The sequence below is a fragment of the Schistocerca nitens genome, chromosome 9 (genome assembly GCF_023898315.1).
Source record: "Schistocerca nitens isolate TAMUIC-IGC-003100 chromosome 9, iqSchNite1.1, whole genome shotgun sequence".
NCBI classification, from domain to species: Eukaryota; Metazoa; Arthropoda; class Insecta; order Orthoptera; family Acrididae; genus Schistocerca; species Schistocerca nitens.
The window spans coordinates 467262920-467290650 of record NC_064622.1 but is presented as its reverse complement, the minus strand read 5'-3'; the positions used below and the strand labels follow the sequence as shown (position 1 = coordinate 467290650).

Below are 27731 nucleotides of genomic sequence, written 5' to 3'. Positions count from 1 at the left end.
CAAATTTCGGAAATCTCACTGCTTCGCTACGGTGTTATCTACGATATTTGAGAAATTATCTGTGGATTCGTACGGTTGTGTTATTGCCAAAGTCGTTCTGGCACTTAACTTCGCTCTTTTTGCAAACAACCTCTTTAAATTTTGGATCATATGTTCGTTAACGTAATTTAAATTGCTGAGGGAGGCACCATAGCACAACAACACTGTAACACAAAAGGGGGAGGGTGGGGGTGAAAGTGGAAAGGTCCAATAGCACGCAGAGTTCCCGCCTATCACCCATCAAATCACTAACCACGCCCACCTCTGCTTAACTTCATTAATCGAAAGGGAGCCGGCCGTTGACGACAACTGAGTGAAACGTTCAGACTTGTAGCTCGATGTGCAGGTAATTTTGGAATCTGCCTGGCAGAGTCTCGCAGAAGACTGCATTTCCTGTTAGCGAAGAAAATGGAATGGCCTGTGGAGGGATCGAACCCATGACCGTGTTACTAGCACGACGCTATAGCCCACTGAGCTAACGGGCCACGCAACACTGTCGCATCAGCAGTCCAAAACCGCAAAACCATCTCCTCTTCCTTCAAAGCGGCCCCGCCATTCACGTGAGCATGTATCTCTTTTTCTTGACTTTCTCTCAACTTATACTTGGAACCCAGAGCAGCAACACCACGAAGACGAAAAACGGCCGTGACAGGTTTTCTCATCCCAGCCCAGAAAATTCACATTCCGGTACCGGGAATCGAAGCCGGGCCTCCTGGGTGAAAGCCAGGTATCCTAGCCACTAGACCATACCGGACATACCTCAAGTATCCACTACGTGTGTATGCGTCGAGAAATACTTCTCCTCCACGCAACTTCACGGCCGAATCTGGCGCCAACGCTGAACTCTGTCCGCCGCCACGATCCCGCTTACTCACTCCCAAAGCGCCCAAGTCATACTACACAAACATCGCTTTCAGTCTCGAGTGCAACTAGTAAAACTGTAATTAGTAATAACTGGAAACAAACACTCTCACGTTGACGCAAAGAAGCCTAGGTGGTAATAAACGGCAAATACGGCCTTACCTCGCAAAAGCTATGCTGTGCGTTTCACCGTCGTGGAGAGAAAATGAGATGGCTGAGGTGAGGATCGAACGTACGCCCTTAAGAAGAGGCCACGCGCTGCCCACTGCGCCAGGGAGGCACACAGGAATACTCGCCACCGCCAGCCTCACTAAGTAGTTCTAATTTCAGAATTCTTTTCCCACCATGCCGAACACGAAACGGTGGACTTCTCAGCGGAAGTCAATCCTGCGTCTAGTTACGGTGCCTCGCCCTGGAAGCAGCGTGGCAAAGCGTTCGGATGTGCTGGCGGGCAGGGCGCCTGCAGCAGATTCGCTTCGGCCTCTGGTGGCAGCAGGGGCGGCAACGGATCACGACACAGGAAGCCTGCAGCGCAGTGCGGTGGTGGTGTAACGGTCAGCATGGTTGCTTCCCAAGCAGTTGATCCGGGTTCGATTCCCGGCCACCGCAGGAGCACTGTCATTTTTGCGTAGCGCAATAGTGTGTGTTCAACACCATGCGATCCTCGAAATTGCCAAGTGTCGCGCACCAAGTAATATCTGCTCGTCTCTCGCCTCGTTCCAGCTACGTGGGCGGGTCCTTCAGTTGATTTCACTTCATCGTGTGTCGACTTGGCCCGACTTTGCTCGACTGCCGCTCGCTGCCGCTCGGCAGTGGGGCCGATATGACAGGCGAAGTACGACAATCGGCTGCGAGAAATAAGGTAATCAAGAGTACCTTTCCTTTTCAATACGAAAAGCTAAATTTTCATTTACAAATTTCGGAAATCTCACTGCTTCGCTACGGTGTTATCTACGATATTTGAGAAATTATCTGTGGATTCGTACGGTTGTGTTATTGCCAAAGTCGTTCTGGCACTTAACTTCGCTCTTTTTGCAAACAACCTCTTTAAATTTTGGATCATATGTTCGTTAACGTAATTTAAATTGCTGAGGGAGGCACCATAGCACAACAACACTGTAACACAAAAGGGGGAGGGTGGGGGTGAAAGTGGAAAGGTCCAATAGCACGCAGAGTTCCCGCCTATCACCCATCAAATCACTAACCACGCCCACCTCTGCTTAACTTCATTAATCGAAAGGGAGCCGGCCGTTGACGACAACTGAGTGAAACGTTCAGACTTGTAGCTCGATGTGCAGGTAATTTTGGAATCTGCCTGGCAGAGTCTCGCAGAAGACTGCATTTCCTGTTAGCGAAGAAAATGGAATGGCCTGTGGAGGGATCGAACCCATGACCGTGTTACTAGCACGACGCTATAGCCCACTGAGCTAACGGGCCACGCAACACTGTCGCATCAGCAGTCCAAAACCGCAAAACCATCTCCTCTTCCTTCAAAGCGGCCCCGCCATTCACGTGAGCATGTATCTCTTTTTCTTGACTTTCTCTCAACTTATACTTGGAACCCAGAGCAGCAACACCACGAAGACGAAAAACGGCCGTGACAGGTTTTCTCATCCCAGCCCAGAAAATTCACATTCCGGTACCGGGAATCGAAGCCGGGCCTCCTGGGTGAAAGCCAGGTATCCTAGCCACTAGACCATACCGGACATACCTCAAGTATCCACTACGTGTGTATGCGTCGAGAAATACTTCTCCTCCACGCAACTTCACGGCCGAATCTGGCGCCAACGCTGAACTCTGTCCGCCGCCACGATCCCGCTTACTCACTCCCAAAGCGCCCAAGTCATACTACACAAACATCGCTTTCAGTCTCGAGTGCAACTAGTAAAACTGTAATTAGTAATAACTGGAAACAAACACTCTCACGTTGACGCAAAGAAGCCTAGGTGGTAATAAACGGCAAATACGGCCTTACCTCGCAAAAGCTATGCTGTGCGTTTCACCGTCGTGGAGAGAAAATGAGATGGCTGAGGTGAGGATCGAACGTACGCCCTTAAGAAGAGGCCACGCGCTGCCCACTGCGCCAGGGAGGCACACAGGAATACTCGCCACCGCCAGCCTCACTAAGTAGTTCTAATTTCAGAATTCTTTTCCCACCATGCCGAACACGAAACGGTGGACTTCTCAGCGGAAGTCAATCCTGCGTCTAGTTACGGTGCCTCGCCCTGGAAGCAGCGTGGCAAAGCGTTCGGATGTGCTGGCGGGCAGGGCGCCTGCAGCAGATTCGCTTCGGCCTCTGGTGGCAGCAGGGGCGGCAACGGATCACGACACAGGAAGCCTGCAGCGCAGTGCGGTGGTGGTGTAACGGTCAGCATGGTTGCTTCCCAAGCAGTTGATCCGGGTTCGATTCCCGGCCACCGCAGGAGCATTGTCATTTTTGCGTAGCGCAATAGTGTGTGTTCAACACCATGCGATCCTCGAAATTGCCAAGTGTCGCGCACCAAGTAATATCTGCTCGTCTCTCGCCTCGTTCCAGCTACGTGGGCGGGTCCTTCAGTTGATTTCACTTCATCGTGTGTCGACTTGGCCCGACTTTGCTCGACTGCCGCTCGCTGCCGCTCGGCAGTGGGGCCGATATGACAGGCGAAGTACGACAATCGGCTGCGAGAAATAAGGTAATCAAGAGTACCTTTCCTTTTCAATACGAAAAGCTAAATTTTCATTTACAAATTTCGGAAATCTCACTGCTTCGCTACGGTGTTATCTACGATATTTGAGAAATTATCTGTGGATTCGTACGGTTGTGTTATTGCCAAAGTCGTTCTGGCACTTAACTTCGCTCTTTTTGCAAACAACCTCTTTAAATTTTGGATCATATGTTCGTTAACGTAATTTAAATTGCTGAGGGAGGCACCATAGCACAACAACACTGTAACACAAAAGGGGGAGGGTGGGGGTGAAAGTGGAAAGGTCCAATAGCACGCAGAGTTCCCGCCTATCACCCATCAAATCACTAACCACGCCCACCTCTGCTTAACTTCATTAATCGAAAGGGAGCCGGCCGTTGACGACAACTGAGTGAAACGTTCAGACTTGTAGCTCGATGTGCAGGTAATTTTGGAATCTGCCTGGCAGAGTCTCGCAGAAGACTGCATTTCCTGTTAGCGAAGAAAATGGAATGGCCTGTGGAGGGATCGAACCCATGACCGTGTTACTAGCACGACGCTATAGCCCACTGAGCTAACGGGCCACGCAACACTGTCGCATCAGCAGTCCAAAACCGCAAAACCATCTCCTCTTCCTTCAAAGCGGCCCCGCCATTCACGTGAGCATGTATCTCTTTTTCTTGACTTTCTCTCAACTTATACTTGGAACCCAGAGCAGCAACACCACGAAGACGAAAAACGGCCGTGACAGGTTTTCTCATCCCAGCCCAGAAAATTCACATTCCGGTACCGGGAATCGAAGCCGGGCCTCCTGGGTGAAAGCCAGGTATCCTAGCCACTAGACCATACCGGACATACCTCAAGTATCCACTACGTGTGTATGCGTCGAGAAATACTTCTCCTCCACGCAACTTCACGGCCGAATCTGGCGCCAACGCTGAACTCTGTCCGCCGCCACGATCCCGCTTACTCACTCCCAAAGCGCCCAAGTCATACTACACAAACATCGCTTTCAGTCTCGAGTGCAACTAGTAAAACTGTAATTAGTAATAACTGGAAACAAACACTCTCACGTTGACGCAAAGAAGCCTAGGTGGTAATAAACGGCAAATACGGCCTTACCTCGCAAAAGCTATGCTGTGCGTTTCACCGTCGTGGAGAGAAAATGAGATGGCTGAGGTGAGGATCGAACGTACGCCCTTAAGAAGAGGCCACGCGCTGCCCACTGCGCCAGGGAGGCACACAGGAATACTCGCCACCGCCAGCCTCACTAAGTAGTTCTAATTTCAGAATTCTTTTCCCACCATGCCGAACACGAAACGGTGGACTTCTCAGCGGAAGTCAATCCTGCGTCTAGTTACGGTGCCTCGCCCTGGAAGCAGCGTGGCAAAGCGTTCGGATGTGCTGGCGGGCAGGGCGCCTGCAGCAGATTCGCTTCGGCCTCTGGTGGCAGCAGGGGCGGCAACGGATCACGACACAGGAAGCCTGCAGCGCAGTGCGGTGGTGGTGTAACGGTCAGCATGGTTGCTTCCCAAGCAGTTGATCCGGGTTCGATTCCCGGCCACCGCAGGAGCATTGTCATTTTTGCGTAGCGCAATAGTGTGTGTTCAACACCATGCGATCCTCGAAATTGCCAAGTGTCGCGCACCAAGTAATATCTGCTCGTCTCTCGCCTCGTTCCAGCTACGTGGGCGGGTCCTTCAGTTGATTTCACTTCATCGTGTGTCGACTTGGCCCGACTTTGCTCGACTGCCGCTCGCTGCCGCTCGGCAGTGGGGCCGATATGACAGGCGAAGTACGACAATCGGCTGCGAGAAATAAGGTAATCAAGAGTACCTTTCCTTTTCAATACGAAAAGCTAAATTTTCATTTACAAATTTCGGAAATCTCACTGCTTCGCTACGGTGTTATCTACGATATTTGAGAAATTATCTGTGGATTCGTACGGTTGTGTTATTGCCAAAGTCGTTCTGGCACTTAACTTCGCTCTTTTTGCAAACAACCTCTTTAAATTTTGGATCATATGTTCGTTAACGTAATTTAAATTGCTGAGGGAGGCACCATAGCACAACAACACTGTAACACAAAAGGGGGAGGGTGGGGGTGAAAGTGGAAAGGTCCAATAGCACGCAGAGTTCCCGCCTATCACCCATCAAATCACTAACCACGCCCACCTCTGCTTAACTTCATTAATCGAAAGGGAGCCGGCCGTTGACGACAACTGAGTGAAACGTTCAGACTTGTAGCTCGATGTGCAGGTAATTTTGGAATCTGCCTGGCAGAGTCTCGCAGAAGACTGCATTTCCTGTTAGCGAAGAAAATGGAATGGCCTGTGGAGGGATCGAACCCATGACCGTGTTACTAGCACGACGCTATAGCCCACTGAGCTAACGGGCCACGCAACACTGTCGCATCAGCAGTCCAAAACCGCAAAACCATCTCCTCTTCCTTCAAAGCGGCCCCGCCATTCACGTGAGCATGTATCTCTTTTTCTTGACTTTCTCTCAACTTATACTTGGAACCCAGAGCAGCAACACCACGAAGACGAAAAACGGCCGTGACAGGTTTTCTCATCCCAGCCCAGAAAATTCACATTCCGGTACCGGGAATCGAAGCCGGGCCTCCTGGGTGAAAGCCAGGTATCCTAGCCACTAGACCATACCGGACATACCTCAAGTATCCACTACGTGTGTATGCGTCGAGAAATACTTCTCCTCCACGCAACTTCACGGCCGAATCTGGCGCCAACGCTGAACTCTGTCCGCCGCCACGATCCCGCTTACTCACTCCCAAAGCGCCCAAGTCATACTACACAAACATCGCTTTCAGTCTCGAGTGCAACTAGTAAAACTGTAATTAGTAATAACTGGAAACAAACACTCTCACGTTGACGCAAAGAAGCCTAGGTGGTAATAAACGGCAAATACGGCCTTACCTCGCAAAAGCTATGCTGTGCGTTTCACCGTCGTGGAGAGAAAATGAGATGGCTGAGGTGAGGATCGAACGTACGCCCTTAAGAAGAGGCCACGCGCTGCCCACTGCGCCAGGGAGGCACACAGGAATACTCGCCACCGCCAGCCTCACTAAGTAGTTCTAATTTCAGAATTCTTTTCCCACCATGCCGAACACGAAACGGTGGACTTCTCAGCGGAAGTCAATCCTGCGTCTAGTTACGGTGCCTCGCCCTGGAAGCAGCGTGGCAAAGCGTTCGGATGTGCTGGCGGGCAGGGCGCCTGCAGCAGATTCGCTTCGGCCTCTGGTGGCAGCAGGGGCGGCAACGGATCACGACACAGGAAGCCTGCAGCGCAGTGCGGTGGTGGTGTAACGGTCAGCATGGTTGCTTCCCAAGCAGTTGATCCGGGTTCGATTCCCGGCCACCGCAGGAGCACTGTCATTTTTGCGTAGCGCAATAGTGTGTGTTCAACACCATGCGATCCTCGAAATTGCCAAGTGTCGCGCACCAAGTAATATCTGCTCGTCTCTCGCCTCGTTCCAGCTACGTGGGCGGGTCCTTCAGTTGATTTCACTTCATCGTGTGTCGACTTGGCCCGACTTTGCTCGACTGCCGCTCGCTGCCGCTCGGCAGTGGGGCCGATATGACAGGCGAAGTACGACAATCGGCTGCGAGAAATAAGGTAATCAAGAGTACCTTTCCTTTTCAATACGAAAAGCTAAATTTTCATTTACAAATTTCGGAAATCTCACTGCTTCGCTACGGTGTTATCTACGATATTTGAGAAATTATCTGTGGATTCGTACGGTTGTGTTATTGCCAAAGTCGTTCTGGCACTTAACTTCGCTCTTTTTGCAAACAACCTCTTTAAATTTTGGATCATATGTTCGTTAACGTAATTTAAATTGCTGAGGGAGGCACCATAGCACAACAACACTGTAACACAAAAGGGGGAGGGTGGGGGTGAAAGTGGAAAGGTCCAATAGCACGCAGAGTTCCCGCCTATCACCCATCAAATCACTAACCACGCCCACCTCTGCTTAACTTCATTAATCGAAAGGGAGCCGGCCGTTGACGACAACTGAGTGAAACGTTCAGACTTGTAGCTCGATGTGCAGGTAATTTTGGAATCTGCCTGGCAGAGTCTCGCAGAAGACTGCATTTCCTGTTAGCGAAGAAAATGGAATGGCCTGTGGAGGGATCGAACCCATGACCGTGTTACTAGCACGACGCTATAGCCCACTGAGCTAACGGGCCACGCAACACTGTCGCATCAGCAGTCCAAAACCGCAAAACCATCTCCTCTTCCTTCAAAGCGGCCCCGCCATTCACGTGAGCATGTATCTCTTTTTCTTGACTTTCTCTCAACTTATACTTGGAACCCAGAGCAGCAACACCACGAAGACGAAAAACGGCCGTGACAGGTTTTCTCATCCCAGCCCAGAAAATTCACATTCCGGTACCGGGAATCGAAGCCGGGCCTCCTGGGTGAAAGCCAGGTATCCTAGCCACTAGACCATACCGGACATACCTCAAGTATCCACTACGTGTGTATGCGTCGAGAAATACTTCTCCTCCACGCAACTTCACGGCCGAATCTGGCGCCAACGCTGAACTCTGTCCGCCGCCACGATCCCGCTTACTCACTCCCAAAGCGCCCAAGTCATACTACACAAACATCGCTTTCAGTCTCGAGTGCAACTAGTAAAACTGTAATTAGTAATAACTGGAAACAAACACTCTCACGTTGACGCAAAGAAGCCTAGGTGGTAATAAACGGCAAATACGGCCTTACCTCGCAAAAGCTATGCTGTGCGTTTCACCGTCGTGGAGAGAAAATGAGATGGCTGAGGTGAGGATCGAACGTACGCCCTTAAGAAGAGGCCACGCGCTGCCCACTGCGCCAGGGAGGCACACAGGAATACTCGCCACCGCCAGCCTCACTAAGTAGTTCTAATTTCAGAATTCTTTTCCCACCATGCCGAACACGAAACGGTGGACTTCTCAGCGGAAGTCAATCCTGCGTCTAGTTACGGTGCCTCGCCCTGGAAGCAGCGTGGCAAAGCGTTCGGATGTGCTGGCGGGCAGGGCGCCTGCAGCAGATTCGCTTCGGCCTCTGGTGGCAGCAGGGGCGGCAACGGATCACGACACAGGAAGCCTGCAGCGCAGTGCGGTGGTGGTGTAACGGTCAGCATGGTTGCTTCCCAAGCAGTTGATCCGGGTTCGATTCCCGGCCACCGCAGGAGCATTGTCATTTTTGCGTAGCGCAATAGTGTGTGTTCAACACCATGCGATCCTCGAAATTGCCAAGTGTCGCGCACCAAGTAATATCTGCTCGTCTCTCGCCTCGTTCCAGCTACGTGGGCGGGTCCTTCAGTTGATTTCACTTCATCGTGTGTCGACTTGGCCCGACTTTGCTCGACTGCCGCTCGCTGCCGCTCGGCAGTGGGGCCGATATGACAGGCGAAGTACGACAATCGGCTGCGAGAAATAAGGTAATCAAGAGTACCTTTCCTTTTCAATACGAAAAGCTAAATTTTCATTTACAAATTTCGGAAATCTCACTGCTTCGCTACGGTGTTATCTACGATATTTGAGAAATTATCTGTGGATTCGTACGGTTGTGTTATTGCCAAAGTCGTTCTGGCACTTAACTTCGCTCTTTTTGCAAACAACCTCTTTAAATTTTGGATCATATGTTCGTTAACGTAATTTAAATTGCTGAGGGAGGCACCATAGCACAACAACACTGTAACACAAAAGGGGGAGGGTGGGGGTGAAAGTGGAAAGGTCCAATAGCACGCAGAGTTCCCGCCTATCACCCATCAAATCACTAACCACGCCCACCTCTGCTTAACTTCATTAATCGAAAGGGAGCCGGCCGTTGACGACAACTGAGTGAAACGTTCAGACTTGTAGCTCGATGTGCAGGTAATTTTGGAATCTGCCTGGCAGAGTCTCGCAGAAGACTGCATTTCCTGTTAGCGAAGAAAATGGAATGGCCTGTGGAGGGATCGAACCCATGACCGTGTTACTAGCACGACGCTATAGCCCACTGAGCTAACGGGCCACGCAACACTGTCGCATCAGCAGTCCAAAACCGCAAAACCATCTCCTCTTCCTTCAAAGCGGCCCCGCCATTCACGTGAGCATGTATCTCTTTTTCTTGACTTTCTCTCAACTTATACTTGGAACCCAGAGCAGCAACACCACGAAGACGAAAAACGGCCGTGACAGGTTTTCTCATCCCAGCCCAGAAAATTCACATTCCGGTACCGGGAATCGAAGCCGGGCCTCCTGGGTGAAAGCCAGGTATCCTAGCCACTAGACCATACCGGACATACCTCAAGTATCCACTACGTGTGTATGCGTCGAGAAATACTTCTCCTCCACGCAACTTCACGGCCGAATCTGGCGCCAACGCTGAACTCTGTCCGCCGCCACGATCCCGCTTACTCACTCCCAAAGCGCCCAAGTCATACTACACAAACATCGCTTTCAGTCTCGAGTGCAACTAGTAAAACTGTAATTAGTAATAACTGGAAACAAACACTCTCACGTTGACGCAAAGAAGCCTAGGTGGTAATAAACGGCAAATACGGCCTTACCTCGCAAAAGCTATGCTGTGCGTTTCACCGTCGTGGAGAGAAAATGAGATGGCTGAGGTGAGGATCGAACGTACGCCCTTAAGAAGAGGCCACGCGCTGCCCACTGCGCCAGGGAGGCACACAGGAATACTCGCCACCGCCAGCCTCACTAAGTAGTTCTAATTTCAGAATTCTTTTCCCACCATGCCGAACACGAAACGGTGGACTTCTCAGCGGAAGTCAATCCTGCGTCTAGTTACGGTGCCTCGCCCTGGAAGCAGCGTGGCAAAGCGTTCGGATGTGCTGGCGGGCAGGGCGCCTGCAGCAGATTCGCTTCGGCCTCTGGTGGCAGCAGGGGCGGCAACGGATCACGACACAGGAAGCCTGCAGCGCAGTGCGGTGGTGGTGTAACGGTCAGCATGGTTGCTTCCCAAGCAGTTGATCCGGGTTCGATTCCCGGCCACCGCAGGAGCATTGTCATTTTTGCGTAGCGCAATAGTGTGTGTTCAACACCATGCGATCCTCGAAATTGCCAAGTGTCGCGCACCAAGTAATATCTGCTCGTCTCTCGCCTCGTTCCAGCTACGTGGGCGGGTCCTTCAGTTGATTTCACTTCATCGTGTGTCGACTTGGCCCGACTTTGCTCGACTGCCGCTCGCTGCCGCTCGGCAGTGGGGCCGATATGACAGGCGAAGTACGACAATCGGCTGCGAGAAATAAGGTAATCAAGAGTACCTTTCCTTTTCAATACGAAAAGCTAAATTTTCATTTACAAATTTCGGAAATCTCACTGCTTCGCTACGGTGTTATCTACGATATTTGAGAAATTATCTGTGGATTCGTACGGTTGTGTTATTGCCAAAGTCGTTCTGGCACTTAACTTCGCTCTTTTTGCAAACAACCTCTTTAAATTTTGGATCATATGTTCGTTAACGTAATTTAAATTGCTGAGGGAGGCACCATAGCACAACAACACTGTAACACAAAAGGGGGAGGGTGGGGGTGAAAGTGGAAAGGTCCAATAGCACGCAGAGTTCCCGCCTATCACCCATCAAATCACTAACCACGCCCACCTCTGCTTAACTTCATTAATCGAAAGGGAGCCGGCCGTTGACGACAACTGAGTGAAACGTTCAGACTTGTAGCTCGATGTGCAGGTAATTTTGGAATCTGCCTGGCAGAGTCTCGCAGAAGACTGCATTTCCTGTTAGCGAAGAAAATGGAATGGCCTGTGGAGGGATCGAACCCATGACCGTGTTACTAGCACGACGCTATAGCCCACTGAGCTAACGGGCCACGCAACACTGTCGCATCAGCAGTCCAAAACCGCAAAACCATCTCCTCTTCCTTCAAAGCGGCCCCGCCATTCACGTGAGCATGTATCTCTTTTTCTTGACTTTCTCTCAACTTATACTTGGAACCCAGAGCAGCAACACCACGAAGACGAAAAACGGCCGTGACAGGTTTTCTCATCCCAGCCCAGAAAATTCACATTCCGGTACCGGGAATCGAAGCCGGGCCTCCTGGGTGAAAGCCAGGTATCCTAGCCACTAGACCATACCGGACATACCTCAAGTATCCACTACGTGTGTATGCGTCGAGAAATACTTCTCCTCCACGCAACTTCACGGCCGAATCTGGCGCCAACGCTGAACTCTGTCCGCCGCCACGATCCCGCTTACTCACTCCCAAAGCGCCCAAGTCATACTACACAAACATCGCTTTCAGTCTCGAGTGCAACTAGTAAAACTGTAATTAGTAATAACTGGAAACAAACACTCTCACGTTGACGCAAAGAAGCCTAGGTGGTAATAAACGGCAAATACGGCCTTACCTCGCAAAAGCTATGCTGTGCGTTTCACCGTCGTGGAGAGAAAATGAGATGGCTGAGGTGAGGATCGAACGTACGCCCTTAAGAAGAGGCCACGCGCTGCCCACTGCGCCAGGGAGGCACACAGGAATACTCGCCACCGCCAGCCTCACTAAGTAGTTCTAATTTCAGAATTCTTTTCCCACCATGCCGAACACGAAACGGTGGACTTCTCAGCGGAAGTCAATCCTGCGTCTAGTTACGGTGCCTCGCCCTGGAAGCAGCGTGGCAAAGCGTTCGGATGTGCTGGCGGGCAGGGCGCCTGCAGCAGATTCGCTTCGGCCTCTGGTGGCAGCAGGGGCGGCAACGGATCACGACACAGGAAGCCTGCAGCGCAGTGCGGTGGTGGTGTAACGGTCAGCATGGTTGCTTCCCAAGCAGTTGATCCGGGTTCGATTCCCGGCCACCGCAGGAGCATTGTCATTTTTGCGTAGCGCAATAGTGTGTGTTCAACACCATGCGATCCTCGAAATTGCCAAGTGTCGCGCACCAAGTAATATCTGCTCGTCTCTCGCCTCGTTCCAGCTACGTGGGCGGGTCCTTCAGTTGATTTCACTTCATCGTGTGTCGACTTGGCCCGACTTTGCTCGACTGCCGCTCGCTGCCGCTCGGCAGTGGGGCCGATATGACAGGCGAAGTACGACAATCGGCTGCGAGAAATAAGGTAATCAAGAGTACCTTTCCTTTTCAATACGAAAAGCTAAATTTTCATTTACAAATTTCGGAAATCTCACTGCTTCGCTACGGTGTTATCTACGATATTTGAGAAATTATCTGTGGATTCGTACGGTTGTGTTATTGCCAAAGTCGTTCTGGCACTTAACTTCGCTCTTTTTGCAAACAACCTCTTTAAATTTTGGATCATATGTTCGTTAACGTAATTTAAATTGCTGAGGGAGGCACCATAGCACAACAACACTGTAACACAAAAGGGGGAGGGTGGGGGTGAAAGTGGAAAGGTCCAATAGCACGCAGAGTTCCCGCCTATCACCCATCAAATCACTAACCACGCCCACCTCTGCTTAACTTCATTAATCGAAAGGGAGCCGGCCGTTGACGACAACTGAGTGAAACGTTCAGACTTGTAGCTCGATGTGCAGGTAATTTTGGAATCTGCCTGGCAGAGTCTCGCAGAAGACTGCATTTCCTGTTAGCGAAGAAAATGGAATGGCCTGTGGAGGGATCGAACCCATGACCGTGTTACTAGCACGACGCTATAGCCCACTGAGCTAACGGGCCACGCAACACTGTCGCATCAGCAGTCCAAAACCGCAAAACCATCTCCTCTTCCTTCAAAGCGGCCCCGCCATTCACGTGAGCATGTATCTCTTTTTCTTGACTTTCTCTCAACTTATACTTGGAACCCAGAGCAGCAACACCACGAAGACGAAAAACGGCCGTGACAGGTTTTCTCATCCCAGCCCAGAAAATTCACATTCCGGTACCGGGAATCGAAGCCGGGCCTCCTGGGTGAAAGCCAGGTATCCTAGCCACTAGACCATACCGGACATACCTCAAGTATCCACTACGTGTGTATGCGTCGAGAAATACTTCTCCTCCACGCAACTTCACGGCCGAATCTGGCGCCAACGCTGAACTCTGTCCGCCGCCACGATCCCGCTTACTCACTCCCAAAGCGCCCAAGTCATACTACACAAACATCGCTTTCAGTCTCGAGTGCAACTAGTAAAACTGTAATTAGTAATAACTGGAAACAAACACTCTCACGTTGACGCAAAGAAGCCTAGGTGGTAATAAACGGCAAATACGGCCTTACCTCGCAAAAGCTATGCTGTGCGTTTCACCGTCGTGGAGAGAAAATGAGATGGCTGAGGTGAGGATCGAACGTACGCCCTTAAGAAGAGGCCACGCGCTGCCCACTGCGCCAGGGAGGCACACAGGAATACTCGCCACCGCCAGCCTCACTAAGTAGTTCTAATTTCAGAATTCTTTTCCCACCATGCCGAACACGAAACGGTGGACTTCTCAGCGGAAGTCAATCCTGCGTCTAGTTACGGTGCCTCGCCCTGGAAGCAGCGTGGCAAAGCGTTCGGATGTGCTGGCGGGCAGGGCGCCTGCAGCAGATTCGCTTCGGCCTCTGGTGGCAGCAGGGGCGGCAACGGATCACGACACAGGAAGCCTGCAGCGCAGTGCGGTGGTGGTGTAACGGTCAGCATGGTTGCTTCCCAAGCAGTTGATCCGGGTTCGATTCCCGGCCACCGCAGGAGCATTGTCATTTTTGCGTAGCGCAATAGTGTGTGTTCAACACCATGCGATCCTCGAAATTGCCAAGTGTCGCGCACCAAGTAATATCTGCTCGTCTCTCGCCTCGTTCCAGCTACGTGGGCGGGTCCTTCAGTTGATTTCACTTCATCGTGTGTCGACTTGGCCCGACTTTGCTCGACTGCCGCTCGCTGCCGCTCGGCAGTGGGGCCGATATGACAGGCGAAGTACGACAATCGGCTGCGAGAAATAAGGTAATCAAGAGTACCTTTCCTTTTCAATACGAAAAGCTAAATTTTCATTTACAAATTTCGGAAATCTCACTGCTTCGCTACGGTGTTATCTACGATATTTGAGAAATTATCTGTGGATTCGTACGGTTGTGTTATTGCCAAAGTCGTTCTGGCACTTAACTTCGCTCTTTTTGCAAACAACCTCTTTAAATTTTGGATCATATGTTCGTTAACGTAATTTAAATTGCTGAGGGAGGCACCATAGCACAACAACACTGTAACACAAAAGGGGGAGGGTGGGGGTGAAAGTGGAAAGGTCCAATAGCACGCAGAGTTCCCGCCTATCACCCATCAAATCACTAACCACGCCCACCTCTGCTTAACTTCATTAATCGAAAGGGAGCCGGCCGTTGACGACAACTGAGTGAAACGTTCAGACTTGTAGCTCGATGTGCAGGTAATTTTGGAATCTGCCTGGCAGAGTCTCGCAGAAGACTGCATTTCCTGTTAGCGAAGAAAATGGAATGGCCTGTGGAGGGATCGAACCCATGACCGTGTTACTAGCACGACGCTATAGCCCACTGAGCTAACGGGCCACGCAACACTGTCGCATCAGCAGTCCAAAACCGCAAAACCATCTCCTCTTCCTTCAAAGCGGCCCCGCCATTCACGTGAGCATGTATCTCTTTTTCTTGACTTTCTCTCAACTTATACTTGGAACCCAGAGCAGCAACACCACGAAGACGAAAAACGGCCGTGACAGGTTTTCTCATCCCAGCCCAGAAAATTCACATTCCGGTACCGGGAATCGAAGCCGGGCCTCCTGGGTGAAAGCCAGGTATCCTAGCCACTAGACCATACCGGACATACCTCAAGTATCCACTACGTGTGTATGCGTCGAGAAATACTTCTCCTCCACGCAACTTCACGGCCGAATCTGGCGCCAACGCTGAACTCTGTCCGCCGCCACGATCCCGCTTACTCACTCCCAAAGCGCCCAAGTCATACTACACAAACATCGCTTTCAGTCTCGAGTGCAACTAGTAAAACTGTAATTAGTAATAACTGGAAACAAACACTCTCACGTTGACGCAAAGAAGCCTAGGTGGTAATAAACGGCAAATACGGCCTTACCTCGCAAAAGCTATGCTGTGCGTTTCACCGTCGTGGAGAGAAAATGAGATGGCTGAGGTGAGGATCGAACGTACGCCCTTAAGAAGAGGCCACGCGCTGCCCACTGCGCCAGGGAGGCACACAGGAATACTCGCCACCGCCAGCCTCACTAAGTAGTTCTAATTTCAGAATTCTTTTCCCACCATGCCGAACACGAAACGGTGGACTTCTCAGCGGAAGTCAATCCTGCGTCTAGTTACGGTGCCTCGCCCTGGAAGCAGCGTGGCAAAGCGTTCGGATGTGCTGGCGGGCAGGGCGCCTGCAGCAGATTCGCTTCGGCCTCTGGTGGCAGCAGGGGCGGCAACGGATCACGACACAGGAAGCCTGCAGCGCAGTGCGGTGGTGGTGTAACGGTCAGCATGGTTGCTTCCCAAGCAGTTGATCCGGGTTCGATTCCCGGCCACCGCAGGAGCATTGTCATTTTTGCGTAGCGCAATAGTGTGTGTTCAACACCATGCGATCCTCGAAATTGCCAAGTGTCGCGCACCAAGTAATATCTGCTCGTCTCTCGCCTCGTTCCAGCTACGTGGGCGGGTCCTTCAGTTGATTTCACTTCATCGTGTGTCGACTTGGCCCGACTTTGCTCGACTGCCGCTCGCTGCCGCTCGGCAGTGGGGCCGATATGACAGGCGAAGTACGACAATCGGCTGCGAGAAATAAGGTAATCAAGAGTACCTTTCCTTTTCAATACGAAAAGCTAAATTTTCATTTACAAATTTCGGAAATCTCACTGCTTCGCTACGGTGTTATCTACGATATTTGAGAAATTATCTGTGGATTCGTACGGTTGTGTTATTGCCAAAGTCGTTCTGGCACTTAACTTCGCTCTTTTTGCAAACAACCTCTTTAAATTTTGGATCATATGTTCGTTAACGTAATTTAAATTGCTGAGGGAGGCACCATAGCACAACAACACTGTAACACAAAAGGGGGAGGGTGGGGGTGAAAGTGGAAAGGTCCAATAGCACGCAGAGTTCCCGCCTATCACCCATCAAATCACTAACCACGCCCACCTCTGCTTAACTTCATTAATCGAAAGGGAGCCGGCCGTTGACGACAACTGAGTGAAACGTTCAGACTTGTAGCTCGATGTGCAGGTAATTTTGGAATCTGCCTGGCAGAGTCTCGCAGAAGACTGCATTTCCTGTTAGCGAAGAAAATGGAATGGCCTGTGGAGGGATCGAACCCATGACCGTGTTACTAGCACGACGCTATAGCCCACTGAGCTAACGGGCCACGCAACACTGTCGCATCAGCAGTCCAAAACCGCAAAACCATCTCCTCTTCCTTCAAAGCGGCCCCGCCATTCACGTGAGCATGTATCTCTTTTTCTTGACTTTCTCTCAACTTATACTTGGAACCCAGAGCAGCAACACCACGAAGACGAAAAACGGCCGTGACAGGTTTTCTCATCCCAGCCCAGAAAATTCACATTCCGGTACCGGGAATCGAAGCCGGGCCTCCTGGGTGAAAGCCAGGTATCCTAGCCACTAGACCATACCGGACATACCTCAAGTATCCACTACGTGTGTATGCGTCGAGAAATACTTCTCCTCCACGCAACTTCACGGCCGAATCTGGCGCCAACGCTGAACTCTGTCCGCCGCCACGATCCCGCTTACTCACTCCCAAAGCGCCCAAGTCATACTACACAAACATCGCTTTCAGTCTCGAGTGCAACTAGTAAAACTGTAATTAGTAATAACTGGAAACAAACACTCTCACGTTGACGCAAAGAAGCCTAGGTGGTAATAAACGGCAAATACGGCCTTACCTCGCAAAAGCTATGCTGTGCGTTTCACCGTCGTGGAGAGAAAATGAGATGGCTGAGGTGAGGATCGAACGTACGCCCTTAAGAAGAGGCCACGCGCTGCCCACTGCGCCAGGGAGGCACACAGGAATACTCGCCACCGCCAGCCTCACTAAGTAGTTCTAATTTCAGAATTCTTTTCCCACCATGCCGAACACGAAACGGTGGACTTCTCAGCGGAAGTCAATCCTGCGTCTAGTTACGGTGCCTCGCCCTGGAAGCAGCGTGGCAAAGCGTTCGGATGTGCTGGCGGGCAGGGCGCCTGCAGCAGATTCGCTTCGGCCTCTGGTGGCAGCAGGGGCGGCAACGGATCACGACACAGGAAGCCTGCAGCGCAGTGCGGTGGTGGTGTAACGGTCAGCATGGTTGCTTCCCAAGCAGTTGATCCGGGTTCGATTCCCGGCCACCGCAGGAGCATTGTCATTTTTGCGTAGCGCAATAGTGTGTGTTCAACACCATGCGATCCTCGAAATTGCCAAGTGTCGCGCACCAAGTAATATCTGCTCGTCTCTCGCCTCGTTCCAGCTACGTGGGCGGGTCCTTTAGTTGATTTCACTTCATCGTGTGTCGACTTGGCCCGACTTTGCTCGACTGCCGCTCGCTGCCGCTCGGCAGTGGGGCCGATATGACAGGCGAAGTACGACAATCGGCTGCGAGAAATAAGGTAATCAAGAGTACCTTTCCTTTTCAATACGAAAAGCTAAATTTTCATTTACAAATTTCGGAAATCTCACTGCTTCGCTACGGTGTTATCTACGATATTTGAGAAATTATCTGTGGATTCGTACGGTTGTGTTATTGCCAAAGTCGTTCTGGCACTTAACTTCGCTCTTTTTGCAAACAACCTCTTTAAATTTTGGATCATATGTTCGTTAACGTAATTTAAATTGCTGAGGGAGGCACCATAGCACAACAACACCGTAACACAAAAGGGGGAGGGTGGGGGTGAAAGTGGAAAGGTCCAATAGCACGCAGAGTTCCCGCCTATCACCCATCAAATCACTAACCACGCCCACCTCTGCTTAACTTCATTAATCGAAAGGGAGCCGGCCGTTGACGACAACTGAGTGAAACGTTCAGACTTGTAGCTCGATGTGCAGGTAATTTTGGAATCTGCCTGGCAGAGTCTCGCAGAAGACTGCATTTCCTGTTAGCGAAGAAAATGGAATGGCCTGTGGAGGGATCGAACCCATGACCGTGTTACTAGCACGACGCTATAGCCCACTGAGCTAACGGGCCACGCAACACTGTCGCATCAGCAGTCCAAAACCGCAAAACCATCTCCTCTTCCTTCAAAGCGGCCCCGCCATTCACGTGAGCATGTATCTCTTTTTCTTGACTTTCTCTCAACTTATACTTGGAACCCAGAGCAGCAACACCACGAAGACGAAAAACGGCCGTGACAGGTTTTCTCATCCCAGCCCAGAAAATTCACATTCCGGTACCGGGAATCGAAGCCGGGCCTCCTGGGTGAAAGCCAGGTATCCTAGCCACTAGACCATACCGGACATACCTCAAGTATCCACTACGTGTGTATGCGTCGAGAAATACTTCTCCTCCACGCAACTTCACGGCCGAATCTGGCGCCAACGCTGAACTCTGTCCGCCGCCACGATCCCGCTTACTCACTCCCAAAGCGCCCAAGTCATACTACACAAACATCGCTTTCAGTCTCGAGTGCAACTAGTAAAACTGTAATTAGTAATAACTGGAAACAAACACTCTCACGTTGACGCAAAGAAGCCTAGGTGGTAATAAACGGCAAATACGGCCTTACCTCGCAAAAGCTATGCTGTGCGTTTCACCGTCGTGGAGAGAAAATGAGATGGCTGAGGTGAGGATCGAACGTACGCCCTTAAGAAGAGGCCACGCGCTGCCCACTGCGCCAGGGAGGCACACAGGAATACTCGCCACCGCCAGCCTCACTAAGTAGTTCTAATTTCAGAATTCTTTTCCCACCATGCCGAACACGAAACGGTGGACTTCTCAGCGGAAGTCAATCCTGCGTCTAGTTACGGTGCCTCGCCCTGGAAGCAGCGTGGCAAAGCGTTCGGATGTGCTGGCGGGCAGGGCGCCTGCAGCAGATTCGCTTCGGCCTCTGGTGGCAGCAGGGGCGGCAATGGATCACGACACAGGAAGCCTGCAGCGCAGTGCGGTGGTGGTGTAACGGTCAGCATGGTTGCTTCCCAAGCAGTTGATCCGGGTTCGATTCCCGGCCACCGCAGGAGCATTGTCATTTTTGCGTAGCGCAATAGTGTGTGTTCAACACCATGCGATCCTCGAAATTGCCAAGTGTCGCGCACCAAGTAATATCTGCTCGTCTCTCGCCTCGTTCCAGCTACGTGGGCGGGTCCTTCAGTTGATTTCACTTCATCGTGTGTCGACTTGGCCCGACTTTGCTCGACTGCCGCTCGCCGCCGCTCGGCAGTGGGGCCGATATGACAGGCGAAGTACGACAATCGGCTGCGAGAAATAAGGTAATCAAGAGTACCTTTCCTTTTCAATACGAAAAGCTAAATTTTCATTTACAAATTTCGGAAATCTCACTGCTTCGCTACGGTGTTATCTACGATATTTGAGAAATTATCTGTGGATTCGTACGGTTGTGTTATTGCCAAAGTCGTTCTGGCACTTAACTTCGCTCTTTTTGCAAACAACCTCTTTAAATTTTGGATCATATGTTCGTTAACGTAATTTAAATTGCTGAGGGAGGCACCATAGCACAACAACACTGTAACACAAAAGGGGGAGGGTGGGGGTGAAAGTGGAAAGGTCCAATAGCACGCAGAGTTCCCGCCTATCACCCATCAAATCACTAACCACGCCCACCTCTGCTTAACTTCATTAATCGAAAGGGAGCCGGCCGTTGACGACAACTGAGTGAAACGTTCAGACTTGTAGCTCGATGTGCAGGTAATTTTGGAATCTGCCTGGCAGAGTCTCGCAGAAGACTGCATTTCCTGTTAGCGAAGAAAATGGAATGGCCTGTGGAGGGATCGAACCCATGACCGTGTTACTAGCACGACGCTATAGCCCACTGAGCTAACGGGCCACGCAACACTGTCGCATCAGCAGTCCAAAACCGCAAAACCATCTCCTCTTCCTTCAAAGCGGCCCCGCCATTCACGTGAGCATGTATCTCTTTTTCTTGACTTTCTCTCAACTTATACTTGGAACCCAGAGCAGCAACACCACGAAGACGAAAAACGGCCGTGACAGGTTTTCTCATCCCAGCCCAGAAAATTCACATTCCGGTACCGGGAATCGAAGCCGGGCCTCCTGGGTGAAAGCCAGGTATCCTAGCCACTAGACCATACCGGACATACCTCAAGTATCCACTACGTGTGTATGCGTCGAGAAATACTTCTCCTCCACGCAACTTCACGGCCGAATCTGGCGCCAACGCTGAACTCTGTCCGCCGCCACGATCCCGCTTACTCACTCCCAAAGCGCCCAAGTCATACTACACAAACATCGCTTTCAGTCTCGAGTGCAACTAGTAAAACTGTAATTAGTAATAACTGGAAACAAACACTCTCACGTTGACGCAAAGAAGCCTAGGTGGTAATAAACGGCAAATACGGCCTTACCTCGCAAAAGCTATGCTGTGCGTTTCACCGTCGTGGAGAGAAAATGAGATGGCTGAGGTGAGGATCGAACGTACGCCCTTAAGAAGAGGCCACGCGCTGCCCACTGCGCCAGGGAGGCACACAGGAATACTCGCCACCGCCAGCCTCACTAAGTAGTTCTAATTTCAGAATTCTTTTCCCACCATGCCGAACACGAAACGGTGGACTTCTCAGCGGAAGTCAATCCTGCGTCTAGTTACGGTGCCTCGCCCTGGAAGCAGCGTGGCAAAGCGTTCGGATGTGCTGGCGGGCAGGGCGCCTGCAGCAGATTCGCTTCGGCCTCTGGTGGCAGCAGGGGCGGCAACGGATCACGACACAGGAAGCCTGCAGCGCAGTGCGGTGGTGGTGTAACGGTCAGCATGGTTGCTTCCCAAGCAGTTGATCCGGGTTCGATTCCCGGCCACCGCAGGAGCATTGTCATTTTTGCGTAGCGCAATAGTGTGTGTTCAACACCATGCGATCCTCGAAATTGCCAAGTGTCGCGCACCAAGTAATATCTGCTCGTCTCTCGCCTCGTTCCAGCTACGTGGGCGGGTCCTTCAGTTGATTTCACTTCATCGTGTGTCGACTTGGCCCGACTGCCGCTCGACTGCCGCTCGCCGCCGCTCGGCAGTGGGGCCGATATGACAGGCGAAGTACGACAATCGGCTGCGAGAAATAAGGTAATCAAGAGTACCTTTCCTTTTCAATACGAAAAGCTAAATTTTCATTTACAAATTTCGGAAATCTCACTGCTTCGCTACGGTGTTATCTACGATATTTGAGAAATTATCTGTGGATTCGTACGGTTGTGTTATTGCCAAAGTCGTTCTGGCACTTAACTTCGCTCTTTTTGCAAACAACCTCTTTAAATTTTGGATCATATGTTCGTTAACGTAATTTAAATTGCTGAGGGAGGCACCATAGCACAACAACACTGTAACACAAAAGGGGGAGGGTGGGGGTGAAAGTGGAAAGGTCCAATAGCACGCAGAGTTCCCGCCTATCACCCATCAAATCACTAACCACGCCCACCTCTGCTTAACTTCATTAATCGAAAGGGAGCCGGCCGTTGACGACAACTGAGTGAAACGTTCAGACTTGTAGCTCGATGTGCAGGTAATTTTGGAATCTGCCTGGCAGAGTCTCGCAGAAGACTGCATTTCCTGTTAGCGAAGAAAATGGAATGGCCTGTGGAGGGATCGAACCCATGACCGTGTTACTAGCACGACGCTATAGCCCACTGAGCTAACGGGCCACGCAACACTGTCGCATCAGCAGTCCAAAACCGCAAAACCATCTCCTCTTCCTTCAAAGCGGCCCCGCCATTCACGTGAGCATGTATCTCTTTTTCTTGACTTTCTCTCAACTTATACTTGGAACCCAGAGCAGCAACACCACGAAGACGAAAAACGGCCGTGACAGGTTTTCTCATCCCAGCCCAGAAAATTCACATTCCGGTACCGGGAATCGAAGCCGGGCCTCCTGGGTGAAAGCCAGGTATCCTAGCCACTAGACCATACCGGACATACCTCAAGTATCCACTACGTGTGTATGCGTCGAGAAATACTTCTCCTCCACGCAACTTCACGGCCGAATCTGGCGCCAACGCTGAACTCTGTCCGCCGCCACGATCCCGCTTACTCACTCCCAAAGCGCCCAAGTCATACTACACAAACATCGCTTTCAGTCTCGAGTGCAACTAGTAAAACTGTAATTAGTAATAACTGGAAACAAACACTCTCACGTTGACGCAAAGAAGCCTAGGTGGTAATAAACGGCAAATACGGCCTTACCTCGCAAAAGCTATGCTGTGCGTTTCACCGTCGTGGAGAGAAAATGAGATGGCTGAGGTGAGGATCGAACGTACGCCCTTAAGAAGAGGCCACGCGCTGCCCACTGCGCCAGGGAGGCACACAGGAATACTCGCCACCGCCAGCCTCACTAAGTAGTTCTAATTTCAGAATTCTTTTCCCACCATGCCGAACACGAAACGGTGGACTTCTCAGCGGAAGTCAATCCTGCGTCTAGTTACGGTGCCTCGCCCTGGAAGCAGCGTGGCAAAGCGTTCGGATGTGCTGGCGGGCAGGGCGCCTGCAGCAGATTCGCTTCGGCCTCTGGTGGCAGCAGGGGCGGCAACGGATCACGACACAGGAAGCCTGCAGCGCAGTGCGGTGGTGGTGTAACGGTCAGCATGGTTGCTTCCCAAGCAGTTGATCCGGGTTCGATTCCCGGCCACCGCAGGAGCATTGTCATTTTTGCGTAGCGCAATAGTGTGTGTTCAACACCATGCGATCCTCGAAATTGCCAAGTGTCGCGCACCAAGTAATATCTGCTCGTCTCTCGCCTCGTTCCAGCTACGTGGGCGGGTCCTTCAGTTGATTTCACTTCATCGTGTGTCGACTTGGCCCGACTGCCGCTCGACTGCCGCTCGCCGCCGCTCGGCAGTGGGGCCGATATGACAGGCGAAGTACGACAATCGGCTGCGAGAAATAAGGTAATCAAGAGTACCTTTCCTTTTCAATACGAAAAGCTAAATTTTCATTTACAAATTTCGGAAATCTCACTGCTTCGCTACGGTGTTATCTACGATATTTGAGAAATTATCTGTGGATTCGTACGGTTGTGTTATTGCCAAAGTCGTTCTGGCACTTAACTTCGCTCTTTTTGCAAACAACCTCTTTAAATTTTGGATCATATGTTCGTTAACGTAATTTAAATTGCTGAGGGAGGCACCATAGCACAACAACACTGTAACACAAAAGGGGGAGGGTGGGGGTGAAAGTGGAAAGGTCCAATAGCACGCAGAGTTCCCGCCTATCACCCATCAAATCACTAACCACGCCCACCTCTGCTTAACTTCATTAATCGAAAGGGAGCCGGCCGTTGACGACAACTGAGTGAAACGTTCAGACTTGTAGCTCGATGTGCAGGTAATTTTGGAATCTGCCTGGCAGAGTCTCGCAGAAGACTGCATTTCCTGTTAGCGAAGAAAATGGAATGGCCTGTGGAGGGATCGAACCCATGACCGTGTTACTAGCACGACGCTATAGCCCACTGAGCTAACGGGCCACGCAACACTGTCGCATCAGCAGTCCAAAACCGCAAAACCATCTCCTCTTCCTTCAAAGCGGCCCCGCCATTCACGTGAGCATGTATCTCTTTTTCTTGACTTTCTCTCAACTTATACTTGGAACCCAGAGCAGCAACACCACGAAGACGAAAAACGGCCGTGACAGGTTTTCTCATCCCAGCCCAGAAAATTCACATTCCGGTACCGGGAATCGAAGCCGGGCCTCCTGGGTGAAAGCCAGGTATCCTAGCCACTAGACCATACCGGACATACCTCAAGTATCCACTACGTGTGTATGCGTCGAGAAATACTTCTCCTCCACGCAACTTCACGGCCGAATCTGGCGCCAACGCTGAACTCTGTCCGCCGCCACGATCCCGCTTACTCACTCCCAAAGCGCCCAAGTCATACTACACAAACATCGCTTTCAGTCTCGAGTGCAACTAGTAAAACTGTAATTAGTAATAACTGGAAACAAACACTCTCACGTTGACGCAAAGAAGCCTAGGTGGTAATAAACGGCAAATACGGCCTTACCTCGCAAAAGCTATGCTGTGCGTTTCACCGTCGTGGAGAGAAAATGAGATGGCTGAGGTGAGGATCGAACGTACGCCCTTAAGAAGAGGCCACGCGCTGCCCACTGCGCCAGGGAGGCACACAGGAATACTCGCCACCGCCAGCCTCACTAAGTAGTTCTAATTTCAGAATTCTTTTCCCACCATGCCGAACACGAAACGGTGGACTTCTCAGCGGAAGTCAATCCTGCGTCTAGTTACGGTGCCTCGCCCTGGAAGCAGCGTGGCAAAGCGTTCGGATGTGCTGGCGGGCAGGGCGCCTGCAGCAGATTCGCTTCGGCCTCTGGTGGCAGCAGGGGCGGCAACGGATCACGACACAGGAAGCCTGCAGCGCAGTGCGGTGGTGGTGTAACGGTCAGCATGGTTGCTTCCCAAGCAGTTGATCCGGGTTCGATTCCCGGCCACCGCAGGAGCATTGTCATTTTTGCGTAGCGCAATAGTGTGTGTTCAACACCATGCGATCCTCGAAATTGCCAAGTGTCGCGCACCAAGTAATATCTGCTCGTCTCTCGCCTCGTTCCAGCTACGTGGGCGGGTCCTTCAGTTGATTTCACTTCATCGTGTGTCGACTTGGCCCGACTGCCGCTCGACTGCCGCTCGCCGCCGCTCGGCAGTGGGGCCGATATGACAGGCGAAGTACGACAATCGGCTGCGAGAAATAAGGTAATCAAGAGTACCTTTCCTTTTCAATACGAAAAGCTAAATTTTCATTTACAAATTTCGGAAATCTCACTGCTTCGCTACGGTGTTATCTACGATATTTGAGAAATTATCTGTGGATTCGTACGGTTGTGTTATTGCCAAAGTCGTTCTGGCACTTAACTTCGCTCTTTTTGCAAACAACCTCTTTAAATTTTGGATCATATGTTCGTTAACGTAATTTAAATTGCTGAGGGAGGCACCATAGCACAACAACACTGTAACACAAAAGGGGGAGGGTGGGGGTGAAAGTGGAAAGGTCCAATAGCACGCAGAGTTCCCGCCTATCACCCATCAAATCACTAACCACGCCCACCTCTGCTTAACTTCATTAATCGAAAGGGAGCCGGCCGTTGACGACAACTGAGTGAAACGTTCAGACTTGTAGCTCGATGTGCAGGTAATTTTGGAATCTGCCTGGCAGAGTCTCGCAGAAGACTGCATTTCCTGTTAGCGAAGAAAATGGAATGGCCTGTGGAGGGATCGAACCCATGACCGTGTTACTAGCACGACGCTATAGCCCACTGAGCTAACGGGCCACGCAACACTGTCGCATCAGCAGTCCAAAACCGCAAAACCATCTCCTCTTCCTTCAAAGCGGCCCCGCCATTCACGTGAGCATGTATCTCTTTTTCTTGACTTTCTCTCAACTTATACTTGGAACCCAGAGCAGCAACACCACGAAGACGAAAAACGGCCGTGACAGGTTTTCTCATCCCAGCCCAGAAAATTCACATTCCGGTACCGGGAATCGAAGCCGGGCCTCCTGGGTGAAAGCCAGGTATCCTAGCCACTAGACCATACCGGACATACCTCAAGTATCCACTACGTGTGTATGCGTCGAGAAATACTTCTCCTCCACGCAACTTCACGGCCGAATCTGGCGCCAACGCTGAACTCTGTCCGCCGCCACGATCCCGCTTACTCACTCCCAAAGCGCCCAAGTCATACTACACAAACATCGCTTTCAGTCTCGAGTGCAACTAGTAAAACTGTAATTAGTAATAACTGGAAACAAACACTCTCACGTTGACGCAAAGAAGCCTAGGTGGTAATAAACGGCAAATACGGCCTTACCTCGCAAAAGCTATGCTGTGCGTTTCACCGTCGTGGAGAGAAAATGAGATGGCTGAGGTGAGGATCGAACGTACGCCCTTAAGAAGAGGCCACGCGCTGCCCACTGCGCCAGGGAGGCACACAGGAATACTCGCCACCGCCAGCCTCACTAAGTAGTTCTAATTTCAGAATTCTTTTCCCACCATGCCGAACACGAAACGGTGGACTTCTCAGCGGAAGTCAATCCTGCGTCTAGTTACGGTGCCTCGCCCTGGAAGCAGCGTGGCAAAGCGTTCGGATGTGCTGGCGGGCAGGGCGCCTGCAGCAGATTCGCTTCGGCCTCTGGTGGCAGCAGGGGCGGCAACGGATCACGACACAGGAAGCCTGCAGCGCAGTGCGGTGGTGGTGTAACGGTCAGCATGGTTGCTTCCCAAGCAGTTGATCCGGGTTCGATTCCCGGCCACCGCAGGAGCATTGTCATTTTTGCGTAGCGCAATAGTGTGTGTTCAACACCATGCGATCCTCGAAATTGCCAAGTGTCGCGCACCAAGTAATATCTGCTCGTCTCTCGCCTCGTTCCAGCTACGTGGGCGGGTCCTTCAGTTGATTTCACTTCATCGTGTGTCGACTTGGCCCGACTTTGCTCGACTGCCGCTCGCTGCCGCTCGGCAGTGGGGCCGATATGACAGGCGAAGTACGACAATCGGCTGCGAGAAATAAGGTAATCAAGAGTACCTTTCCTTTTCAATACGAAAAGCTAAATTTTCATTTACAAATTTCGGAAATCTCACTGCTTCGCTACGGTGTTATCTACGATATTTGAGAAATTATCTGTGGATTCGTACGGTTGTGTTATTGCCAAAGTCGTTCTGGCACTTAACTTCGCTCTTTTTGCAAACAACCTCTTTAAATTTTGGATCATATGTTCGTTAACGTAATTTAAATTGCTGAGGGAGGCACCATAGCACAACAACACTGTAACACAAAAGGGGGAGGGTGGGGGTGAAAGTGGAAAGGTCCAATAGCACGCAGAGTTCCCGCCTATCACCCATCAAATCACTAACCACGCCCACATCTGCTTAACTTCATTAATCGAAAGGGAGCCGGCCGTTGACGACAACTGAGTGAAACGTTCAGACTTGTAGCTCGATGTGCAGGTAATTTTGGAATCTGCCTGGCAGAGTCTCGCAGAAGACTGCATTTCCTGTTAGCGAAGAAAATGGAATGGCCTGTGGAGGGATCGAACCCATGACCGTGTTACTAGCACGACGCTATAGCCCACTGAGCTAACGGGCCACGCAACAC

The 27731-nt window shown here is 51.2% G+C and overlaps 30 non-coding genes across 30 annotated transcripts; 15 read left to right on the top strand and 15 right to left on the bottom strand.

Moving 5' to 3' along the window:
- Positions 1–721: 721 nt before the first annotated feature.
- Positions 722–793, bottom strand: Trnae-uuc (transfer RNA glutamic acid (anticodon UUC)). Its single transcript has one exon. It is a non-coding gene; the product is annotated as a tRNA-Glu (tRNA).
- Positions 794–1437: 644 nt separating this feature from the next.
- Positions 1438–1509, top strand: Trnag-ccc (transfer RNA glycine (anticodon CCC)). The gene has a single exon. It is a non-coding gene; the product is annotated as a tRNA-Gly (tRNA).
- A 1025-nt stretch (positions 1510–2534) lies between these two features.
- Positions 2535–2606, bottom strand: Trnae-uuc (transfer RNA glutamic acid (anticodon UUC)). The gene has a single exon. It is a non-coding gene; the product is annotated as a tRNA-Glu (tRNA).
- A 644-nt stretch (positions 2607–3250) lies between these two features.
- On the top strand, positions 3251–3322 carry Trnag-ccc (transfer RNA glycine (anticodon CCC)). Its single transcript has one exon. It is a non-coding gene; the product is annotated as a tRNA-Gly (tRNA).
- Positions 3323–4347: 1025 nt separating this feature from the next.
- Positions 4348–4419, bottom strand: Trnae-uuc (transfer RNA glutamic acid (anticodon UUC)). The gene has a single exon. It is a non-coding gene; the product is annotated as a tRNA-Glu (tRNA).
- A 644-nt stretch (positions 4420–5063) lies between these two features.
- Trnag-ccc (transfer RNA glycine (anticodon CCC)) lies at positions 5064–5135 on the top strand. The gene has a single exon. It is a non-coding gene; the product is annotated as a tRNA-Gly (tRNA).
- A 1025-nt stretch (positions 5136–6160) lies between these two features.
- Positions 6161–6232, bottom strand: Trnae-uuc (transfer RNA glutamic acid (anticodon UUC)). Its single transcript has one exon. It is a non-coding gene; the product is annotated as a tRNA-Glu (tRNA).
- A 644-nt stretch (positions 6233–6876) lies between these two features.
- On the top strand, positions 6877–6948 carry Trnag-ccc (transfer RNA glycine (anticodon CCC)). The gene has a single exon. It is a non-coding gene; the product is annotated as a tRNA-Gly (tRNA).
- A 1025-nt stretch (positions 6949–7973) lies between these two features.
- Positions 7974–8045, bottom strand: Trnae-uuc (transfer RNA glutamic acid (anticodon UUC)). The gene has a single exon. It is a non-coding gene; the product is annotated as a tRNA-Glu (tRNA).
- Positions 8046–8689: 644 nt separating this feature from the next.
- Positions 8690–8761, top strand: Trnag-ccc (transfer RNA glycine (anticodon CCC)). Its single transcript has one exon. It is a non-coding gene; the product is annotated as a tRNA-Gly (tRNA).
- A 1025-nt stretch (positions 8762–9786) lies between these two features.
- On the bottom strand, positions 9787–9858 carry Trnae-uuc (transfer RNA glutamic acid (anticodon UUC)). The gene has a single exon. It is a non-coding gene; the product is annotated as a tRNA-Glu (tRNA).
- A 644-nt stretch (positions 9859–10502) lies between these two features.
- Trnag-ccc (transfer RNA glycine (anticodon CCC)) lies at positions 10503–10574 on the top strand. The gene has a single exon. It is a non-coding gene; the product is annotated as a tRNA-Gly (tRNA).
- Positions 10575–11599: 1025 nt separating this feature from the next.
- Positions 11600–11671, bottom strand: Trnae-uuc (transfer RNA glutamic acid (anticodon UUC)). The gene has a single exon. It is a non-coding gene; the product is annotated as a tRNA-Glu (tRNA).
- A 644-nt stretch (positions 11672–12315) lies between these two features.
- Positions 12316–12387, top strand: Trnag-ccc (transfer RNA glycine (anticodon CCC)). Its single transcript has one exon. It is a non-coding gene; the product is annotated as a tRNA-Gly (tRNA).
- Positions 12388–13412: 1025 nt separating this feature from the next.
- Trnae-uuc (transfer RNA glutamic acid (anticodon UUC)) lies at positions 13413–13484 on the bottom strand. Its single transcript has one exon. It is a non-coding gene; the product is annotated as a tRNA-Glu (tRNA).
- A 644-nt stretch (positions 13485–14128) lies between these two features.
- On the top strand, positions 14129–14200 carry Trnag-ccc (transfer RNA glycine (anticodon CCC)). The gene has a single exon. It is a non-coding gene; the product is annotated as a tRNA-Gly (tRNA).
- A 1025-nt stretch (positions 14201–15225) lies between these two features.
- Trnae-uuc (transfer RNA glutamic acid (anticodon UUC)) lies at positions 15226–15297 on the bottom strand. The gene has a single exon. It is a non-coding gene; the product is annotated as a tRNA-Glu (tRNA).
- Positions 15298–15941: 644 nt separating this feature from the next.
- On the top strand, positions 15942–16013 carry Trnag-ccc (transfer RNA glycine (anticodon CCC)). Its single transcript has one exon. It is a non-coding gene; the product is annotated as a tRNA-Gly (tRNA).
- A 1025-nt stretch (positions 16014–17038) lies between these two features.
- On the bottom strand, positions 17039–17110 carry Trnae-uuc (transfer RNA glutamic acid (anticodon UUC)). The gene has a single exon. It is a non-coding gene; the product is annotated as a tRNA-Glu (tRNA).
- Positions 17111–17754: 644 nt separating this feature from the next.
- On the top strand, positions 17755–17826 carry Trnag-ccc (transfer RNA glycine (anticodon CCC)). The gene has a single exon. It is a non-coding gene; the product is annotated as a tRNA-Gly (tRNA).
- A 1025-nt stretch (positions 17827–18851) lies between these two features.
- On the bottom strand, positions 18852–18923 carry Trnae-uuc (transfer RNA glutamic acid (anticodon UUC)). The gene has a single exon. It is a non-coding gene; the product is annotated as a tRNA-Glu (tRNA).
- Positions 18924–19567: 644 nt separating this feature from the next.
- Positions 19568–19639, top strand: Trnag-ccc (transfer RNA glycine (anticodon CCC)). Its single transcript has one exon. It is a non-coding gene; the product is annotated as a tRNA-Gly (tRNA).
- A 1025-nt stretch (positions 19640–20664) lies between these two features.
- Trnae-uuc (transfer RNA glutamic acid (anticodon UUC)) lies at positions 20665–20736 on the bottom strand. Its single transcript has one exon. It is a non-coding gene; the product is annotated as a tRNA-Glu (tRNA).
- Positions 20737–21380: 644 nt separating this feature from the next.
- Trnag-ccc (transfer RNA glycine (anticodon CCC)) lies at positions 21381–21452 on the top strand. The gene has a single exon. It is a non-coding gene; the product is annotated as a tRNA-Gly (tRNA).
- A 1026-nt stretch (positions 21453–22478) lies between these two features.
- Trnae-uuc (transfer RNA glutamic acid (anticodon UUC)) lies at positions 22479–22550 on the bottom strand. Its single transcript has one exon. It is a non-coding gene; the product is annotated as a tRNA-Glu (tRNA).
- Positions 22551–23194: 644 nt separating this feature from the next.
- On the top strand, positions 23195–23266 carry Trnag-ccc (transfer RNA glycine (anticodon CCC)). Its single transcript has one exon. It is a non-coding gene; the product is annotated as a tRNA-Gly (tRNA).
- Positions 23267–24292: 1026 nt separating this feature from the next.
- Positions 24293–24364, bottom strand: Trnae-uuc (transfer RNA glutamic acid (anticodon UUC)). Its single transcript has one exon. It is a non-coding gene; the product is annotated as a tRNA-Glu (tRNA).
- A 644-nt stretch (positions 24365–25008) lies between these two features.
- Trnag-ccc (transfer RNA glycine (anticodon CCC)) lies at positions 25009–25080 on the top strand. The gene has a single exon. It is a non-coding gene; the product is annotated as a tRNA-Gly (tRNA).
- Positions 25081–26106: 1026 nt separating this feature from the next.
- Trnae-uuc (transfer RNA glutamic acid (anticodon UUC)) lies at positions 26107–26178 on the bottom strand. Its single transcript has one exon. It is a non-coding gene; the product is annotated as a tRNA-Glu (tRNA).
- Positions 26179–26822: 644 nt separating this feature from the next.
- On the top strand, positions 26823–26894 carry Trnag-ccc (transfer RNA glycine (anticodon CCC)). Its single transcript has one exon. It is a non-coding gene; the product is annotated as a tRNA-Gly (tRNA).
- Positions 26895–27731: the final 837 nt, after the last annotated feature.